Here is an 8,598-nt window from a genome sequence, read left to right as displayed (position 1 = left end):
AAATAAATAAATAAATAGTGATTCCCCTGACTAGTCTAGTACCCACCTGGCACTATACACACTTACTACCATATTATTGACTATATTCCCTATGCCTTACTTCACATCCCCATGGTTATTTTGTAACTACTAATTTGTACTTCTTAATCCCTTCCCCTTTTTCACCCACCCCCTCAACACTCCTCCTATCTGGCAACCATAAAAATGTTCTCTGTATCTATGAGTCTGTTTCTGTTTTGTTTGTTTATTTTGTTCTTTAGATTCCCTGATAAGCGAAATCACATTGCATCTGTTTTTGTCTGACATGCTCCACTCAGCACAATTCCCTCCAGGTTCATCCATGCCACTGCAGATGGAAAGAACCCATTTCCTTCCATGGCCGAGCAATATTCCACTGTATATACTCATACATACTATTTTCTCTTTATCCATTCATCCATCAATGGACACCCAGGCTGCCTTCACATCTTGGCCATTGTAAACAATGCTGCAATGAACATATGGATGCACATGTCCCCTCACAGTAGCATTGTGGGCTTCTTTGGATAAATACCCTGAAGTGGGATTACTTGGTCCTTCATTGTCTCTTGTTTTAAAGTCTATTTTGTCTAAGTATTGCTACTCCAGCTTTTTTTTCCTTTTTTGGTTTCCATTTTCATGAAATAACTTTTTCCATCCCTTTACTTCCAGTCTGTGAGTCTTTCAATTTGAAATAAGTCTCTTGTAGACAGCATATGTAAAAGTTTTGTTTTTTTATCCATTCAGCCACTCTATGTTTTTTTTGTTGTTGTTGTTGTTTTTAATTTTTTTATTGTTAGTTTCAGGTGTACAGAACAATGCAATAGTTACCCTTTTCACCCTCACAAAGTAACAACCCCCCTCCCCCCCAGCCACTCTATGTTTTTGATTAGAGCATTTAATCCACTTACATTGAAAGCAATTGTTGATAGATACATAGTTATTGCCATTTTATTATTCATATTTTTATCTTTTTTTTCATCTTAAAGAAATCCCTGTAACATCCTTTGTAATACTGGTTGGTGGTGATTAACTTTTTTAGCTTATTCTTGTCTGGGAATCTCTTTATCTGTCCTTTGATTTTATTTTATTTTATTTATTTATTTATTTATTTTTTAACAATTTCTTTTTTTTTTAAGATTTTTATTGGGGAATTGGGGGGATGGGAACAGTGCTGGGGAATTGGGAAAAGGGGAACAGACAAGTTGCTGTCGTTTTTGTTCTTCAATCTAGTTGTGGAGGATGTTGCTTCACTGGCCCAAGTTGGCACCATCATTGCGTTCTTCTCTGGCGAGGCAGATCAGTCGCCGGCTTCTGGACGGCCGCTCACTGCGGCTGCTGACCGCTCACGCTGGCTGCTGGCCACACACGGTAGCCCATGGCAATCCACTGCCACAGGGACTGCAGCCCACGCCGTCGCCGGCGACTCATAGGCAGCCCAGCTCCAGGTTGAGCTGTTGTTCAGCATCTTAGCTGTGGAGGGCAGTGTCACTGGCCCTCATATGTGGGATCCGAACCGGGGCCCTCTGGCATCCCAAGCGAGTTCTTAACCATCGCGCCACTCGGCCGGCCCCCTGTCCTTTGATTTTAAATGATAACCTTGCTGGGTAAAGTAAACTTTGTTGTAGGTCCTAGTTTTTTCATCACTTTGAATATTTATTTCATGCCAATCCTTCTGGCCTGCAAAATTTCTGTTGAGAAATCAGCTAACAGTCTTATGGGAGGTCTTTTATGGGTTAATTAACTGCCTTTCTCTTGCTGCTTTTAGAATTCTCTCTTCGTCTTTAACCTTTGCTATTTTAATTATAATGTGTCTAGGGGTGGGCCTGTTTGGGTTCATCTTGTTTGGGACTCTGTGCTTCCTGGACTTGCATGTCTATTTTCTTCACCAGGTTAGAAAATTTTTCAGTTCGTTATTTCTTCAAATAGGTTCTCAATCCTTTTCTCTCTTCTCCTTCTGTTATCCCTATGATGCAAATGTTGTTCCTTATGATGTTGTCCCAGAAGTCTCTTAAACTATCCTTATTTTTTTGGATTCTTTTTTCTTTTTGCTGTTCCAATTGGTGTTTACTTCTCCCTTGTCTTCCAAATCGTTGATTCAAGCCTCTGCTTTATCTAGACTGCTGGTGATTCCATCTAGTGCATTCTTCATTTCAGTTATTGTATTCTTCACTTCTTTTTTATGGTTTCTATGTATGTACTTTTTTATAGTTTCTATTGCTGTGTTGAAGTTTTCACTAAGTCCCTTGAGCATCCTTATAATCATTACTTCAAACTCTTTCTCTCGTAGGTTGCTTGCTTCCATTTCTTTTAGTTTTTTTCTGGAGTTTTCTTCTTTTCTTTCATTTGGGACATGTTTGGCTGCCTCTCTGTGTTTGTTTCTATGTATTAGGTAGGGCTGCTATGTCTCCCAGTCTTGCCTGGGTGGCCTTAAGTAGTAGTGGGGGAGCTTGTGTGGCCCAGTGGCACAGTCTCCCTGGTCACCTGAGTCGAGTGCTCCAGGGGTGTCCCTGTGTAAGTTCTGTGTGCCCTCCTGTTATGGTTGAGCCTTGATTGCTGTTGGGATGTCAGTGGGTGGTATTGACCCTCAGGCTGACTGGCTGTGGGGGTTGGCCATATCCACAGCATATGGGCTGCTGTGCAGGGGGCTTACCCCATGGAGCGGGATTCGCCCCAGTGGGCTCTGGTGCCTATTGAGACCACCCTTTGTGTGTGCCACTTGTGGAGCTAACTGGGTGGTGCTCTGTTGTGGCCTGAAGCCAACCTCCAAGCATGTTGGTTCTGGGGCCTCTTGGGAGGGGCTCTGGTGCAGACCCAGATCAGCCATTGCCTGTGATTGGCTGGGGACTACCTGGTAGGAGCTACAAAGCGGTCCACGGTTGATCGCTGCCAATGCTAAAGTTGGAGGCACATGGGAGAGGCCACGCTAAGACTAAGGATGGTTGCCATCAGAACCAGGTCTAGGGTAGCTCTGCAGAAAGCCAGGACAGTCTGAGGCCTGCTGCCACATGCCAGCTCCCTTAAGGTTCAACCTCTAATAAAGCCTCCTTCAGCATGCAAGTTGGATGAGGAAGGGTCTCAGTGAGTCAGCAGGGTGGAGCGGTGGAGCTCACCAGGCCAATCAGATTCAGATTTGGTCTGTGGGGGTGGGCTCAATACAGGAAAGATGGCTCCCACCTGCCGGCTGCATGGGAGAACGGCTGCACACGGGAAGAAGGAAGACTGCCCCTCCAGCCCTTGCCCCAAAGTTACAAAATTCAGCCTCTTCCCATATGTCTTCAATGCCCCCGAGTCACCGTCCCTCCACCGGAGCCAGGGTGAGTGCCAGCGCAGTCCTATAAGAGGATGTCTGGGTTTCCCCGCGGCCTTTCATCCCACATGATGGTCCAAATCCCTACTGTTTTTCACAGCCAGAAGTTGTGAGGGCTCCTCTTCCTGGCACCAGTACTCCGAGCTAGAGAGCCTGGTGTGGGGTTGGAGCCCCTCACTCCTTCCTGGGGAACCTCTATGGCCAAGATCTCTCTCCTGATTTTAAACCACCACACCTGGGTGTAGGACTAGCCCATTTAGCGTCTCTGCCCCTCCTCCCAGTCTTAATGTGGCTTATTCTTTATATCCTTAGTTATAAAACTTCAGATGGCTCTCCAGGTTGATTGTTCTATAATTTAGTTGTAATTTTGCTGTGTTCATGGGATGAGGCAAGTACAGTGTTTATTTACTCCAGCATCTTCAATCTCAGTTTTGGACTTCTAGCCTCCAGAGCCGAGATAATAAATTTCTGTTGTTCAGGCCACTCAGTTTGTGGTAAGTTGTTATGGCAATACCAACACAGTTGTAAAATACACATACCATAAAATTTACTGTTTTAATCATTTTTAAAGTGTACAGTTCATTGAGATTATGTGCATTCACATCATTGTGCAACCATTTTTGGTTTTAGCTAGAGCAAAACCTAGGACTATGGGAAGGTTGGTAGACCTAGTTCCATATGGGCTTCTGCTTAGCTGAGTGACCTATTTCATCATGTGTGCAGGGAAGAGACAAGGCAGACAACTTCCTGCTTTGATGCTATCATTACCCATGTGTGGAGAAATTATAATAGCATAATAGCTCACAATTTACTAAGCAATTATTATGTTTCAGGACCATGCTAAGGGCTTTACAAGAATTATCTCTTTTAATAATCACAATAACTTTATCAGGCAGGTATCATTAGTCCCATTTGACAGATGGGGAAATTGAGCCTCTAAGAGATTAAGTAATATGCTCAGTTTGGGCAGCCCTAGGATTTGAATGCAGGTCTTAACCACTGTGCAATGCAGCCTTCTAGATCTTTAGGCTACACTGGCCTAGGAGAAAATAAAAAACATAAGATATTGATCAGATTGAAACATGTTTGTGCCAAATCAGCCAACTGCCCTAGAGCCCCCATTGTACACATTGTCATACCACCAGCCCCGCTCTCCAATGTCTCCATGTTCTGGGCTGGGACTCTGAAGTGTCCAAGACTTCTAAATTCAAACTTGGTTTTTCAGGTCATTCTGTGTTTATGGAGGTAGGAAATAAAACATTTTATTTGACAGCTTATTAGCTAGATTTATACATTTTAGACATGTGGTACATGGGTTTTCATTTATGCTCCTACCCAGTGCCCCAGAGCTTAGAGGCAGACCATTTACCGTGGTTCCCCTCAGCCAACAGATTTCCAGTGGCCTCTCAGTGGTGGCCAGAGCTTGAAAGTCCCTCAGAGGAAAGGGATAAACTATAACCTCTCAGCATGGCCCAGGCCAGCTCTGCCCTCCCTCCATCCATTTCACTTATTTCCATCAAGGGGCAGCAAGTAAATTGCTACAGTGGGGAGAGAAGTCCAGCTTATCCAGATGGCCTAACTCGATGGTCCACCCGCTGTAGAAACTGCTTCTCTGTAACTTGCACCTGCCTGCTCAGCCCAGATTTTTCTCAAGCCTCAAATCACATTTGTTTTCTTTCCCTTCTGCATACATCTCTGTGATTCCTAGAATAGAAAAGGTTTGCTGACTAAGGAGAAGGAAGAACAAGGTTGAAGAGATAAGACAGAAAGGGGCTCCTGCTGGGCAGGTCCTGGAGAAGATGCCCGGGTAGAGGGGAAGATAGAAGCCAGGGTAGAGGGGAACGCTGAGAGTGGAATGGACTCTTAGCCTCTGGGGGGAAGTGAGGGAGCAAGAGAAGATGCGCAAGCCAGGGGCTCAGCACTGCAGAGCGGTTCTGCTGGGAGGAGCTGCTGTGTCTGATGGACGGGGAGGTTGGCGAGGACGAGGCCCCAACGTGTGGCAGAGAAGGGCCAGTGCAGCCTCTTGGGTGGACGGCAGCCCCACAACAGGGCCAAACCAGAAACGCTGACACCAGCTGAGGATTGACTGAGGAGATGAGGGAAGGTGGAAAGTGGCTAACTATGCCCAGTTTTGGCTGTTGCCCCATTCAAATGCCTTTCTTCCACAATGCCCTGTGGCTGTGGCCGGGATTGATGATGTGAAGGAGGGGGAAATTTTCCTCTACCCTTCTAGGTTCTTCTGTCCGCTAAGAATTAAATTGACATGCAACAGAAAATCAAAATTAATTTCATACGTACAGTGGGTTCCACATTCAGCCGGGTTACTAAAGCTATAGAACCTCCTGAGCTAAGGAAAGGGTTAGGGGGTCTGGGAACATAAAGAGATTAGGACCATTCACAGGAAGGTAGAGCTTGTCCTGTTATGCAGATAAGTTTAGGACAAAAGCTTGTCCTATGAAGCAGATACCATTTCTTAGGAAAAAAGGAATCTCAGGTAATGGCTTTCTTTCTGGTATGTAGGCCCCTTTTCCAATGCAAATTTAGGTAGTTGAAGGGGAAATCAAGAGAGTTTCCTGAATCTTCTGGGTTTTGATGGCTTTTAGCTCAAAATCATCTTTATGCCAAAGTGGAACATTTCAGGGAGACTTGTTCTGAACCCCTTCAATGGACTTCCAAAGCACAACCGTTAATGGTCCCCTCATAGTAGGCCTGTGGGCTCAGCCAGGCAGTTGGCGCGGACATGAGAGTTGAACAGGTGACTGCCTCACTCAAGGTCACACAGCCAGGAGGATGTGAACATGAGGTGAGGCCAAGAACCAGCCTTGGGAAAGGAAAACCAATGGCCAGTTTCCAGAGAGGATACAATAATTCTCATCATGACCACCATCAGAGTTCCCATTGATTGAGCACTTGCTGGATGCCTGCTCTCTTGCCTAACCACTTGAGCCTATGGGAAAGGCCCTATAAGGTCATTATTATCCCCTATTCTGTAAATGAGGCACCTGATGCCCAGAGAGGTTAAGTCAATTGCCCAAGGTCACACAGTGGCAAGAAGTGAGATTGACAGCCCGGGTCTCTGGGTAGAGCCTATGCTGACCTGGTCCCCAAGTGTGAGGGTCTGCCATGAGTACCCATAGACATTGACAAAAACTCATGGAGAAAACGTGTGTTGTGGGAGATAGAGGGCCCAATTCCAAGCAGCGGGGGAACAGCTGTGTTGGCAGGAGCAGGTGAGAATGTGTGATGGAGCACAGCTTTGACAGCGGCAAACAGCGAGTGGGAGTGTGTTGACGGCAGGGTGTGGGATGGCAGCACCATCGCCATGTGTGTTTCTGCTGGCAGCAGAATGTTCTGGTCTGTGTTGATAAACAACAGTTTGGGCAGGCATGGAGCTGGAGCAGGGACAGAAGAGAAGCACTGGGGTGGGGTTGGGGAAACACTGGATAAAGGCAGGAGGGAGGGGATGTGCCCAGGGTTGATGGTGGCCCCAGCCTGCAGCTCCCAGAATGATGGGCAGCAGGGTGGCGGCTGTTGTTTTCTCAGCTGACCTCACTGAGTTGCGCACGCACGTCTGGGTGTGGATCGTGCTACAAATCACCTGATGCCTGTAAACATGAAAAACAGGAGCCAGGACACACTGTGAGGAAGAGAGTGTTCTTCCTGAGGTGCTAGTTGCAGGGATGGAGATTTAATTAACAGCTGAAGTCAGTGCAAATTCAGCATGATTCCCAAGGCCAGGCAGATTCCTCAAAAGCCAGCTCCTTGGAAGAGGCTTCTTGGAAGAAGCAGCACCCCAGAGACCAGCCAGGCTCATGACTGTAATCTGAGCCCCTGCATCTCACCCTCGCCTCTTGGCAGACCCAGGTGCAAGCCTGCAAGGGCATCTCAACCTGGGAGTCACCCCATGAGAGACTTCCTGTGACTTGGCCCCCACCCCATTACTCCCCTAGCAGGTCAGCCCAGCAGAGCGCCCCCTCTATCTGCTCCCTCTATGTTAGCAGAACTCTGTGCTACCTCCAAGACCCTATGTATTTCTCACCATCTCTTGGAAGCCTTCCAAACCACCCTGGGAGGGCCTCAGAGCTGCCTTCTTCAGAACTCCAACTGCTCTTATTGCTGGGGCCTCTCTCACAGGCCTCGCCATGTGAATGTTGCCTGAATATCTGCTCTGTGCAGGGCCCTGACTTGGGCAAAATGGGGAGCTACAAAGACCCCTGAAGACCAGTAGCTGCCCTCAAGAACCTTATGGCTCAGTTGGGGTGCACAGAAGGTAAACACATGAATGAGAGTGCGCTGAGGGCCGAGTGAGATGGGACCTCAGTGAGCGAGCCATCACTTGGGTTTAGAAAGGAGGAGACAATTAACACACAGGAACGGGGGGCTGACCTTGCCCAGTTAATTTCAGTTCCTTAAGTTCCAGGATATTTTCAAGCCAACACACGGTCTCTGCTAAATCAATGCCTGTGGTTTTCTTGACTGAAAGTCTCCCAACCACCCTCTGAAATCCTTAGTTGGGATTTAGAACCTCCTCCTGCCCACTTGCCTTTCATGGAGTTAGAGGAGAGACGCTTTGGCCAGGCTGCCCTGGTGGAGGTTGGTACAGCTCTTCCCTGTTCTGCGGAGTGTTGCCTGCCTGCCTGCCAGGGGCCAGTTATTCCCCAGGGCTGGTGATCACATTCCCAGCTCACTGTTGTGTCCCAGAGTTCTCAGCTCCTGCTCACTCCAAAGGCCAGGGCCCAAGAGAAGCACCTTAGATTGAGGCTCCCATCGAGATAAGCACAGACACATCTCCCCCCGGGGGGGAGGGGGGGGGCGGTGCTGGCCTCTCCTCTTCCCTGGCTCAGAAGTTGCCCCGTGCTTCTCCTCATGTGGCCCTGTCAGGAGACAGACCCGCTTTCCTTTGTTCACCCAAATGGAGTTAGTCTTGGTTTTAATATTTTAACAGAACCAAACCTACCACCCCACACAGTGGCTGGCTGCCTCTGTGTTTCTGTTTGAACAATGTCATAGGGAACCTTCCCCACTGACCCACTGAGGTGTCTGAAGTTGCACTAGTAGCCTCATCTTCAGGAGGCCTAATAAAAATATTATTTGTGTGCACTTAAAAATGGTTAAAATGATCAATTTTTGGTTATGTGTATTTTACCATCAAAAAAATTTTGGGGGGCAAGCCAAGTAGCACATTAGTTAAGAGTTGGCTTGGGAGCATGAGCTCCGAGCAGCAGGGCCGCTGGTTCGGATCCCACATGGGCCAATGACGCTGCACCCGC

This window comes from Hipposideros armiger, unplaced genomic scaffold, assembly GCF_001890085.2.
Source record: "Hipposideros armiger isolate ML-2016 unplaced genomic scaffold, ASM189008v1 scaffold_15, whole genome shotgun sequence".
Classification (NCBI taxonomy): domain Eukaryota; kingdom Metazoa; phylum Chordata; class Mammalia; order Chiroptera; family Hipposideridae; genus Hipposideros; species Hipposideros armiger.
Note: the sequence above shows the minus strand (reverse complement) of the source record.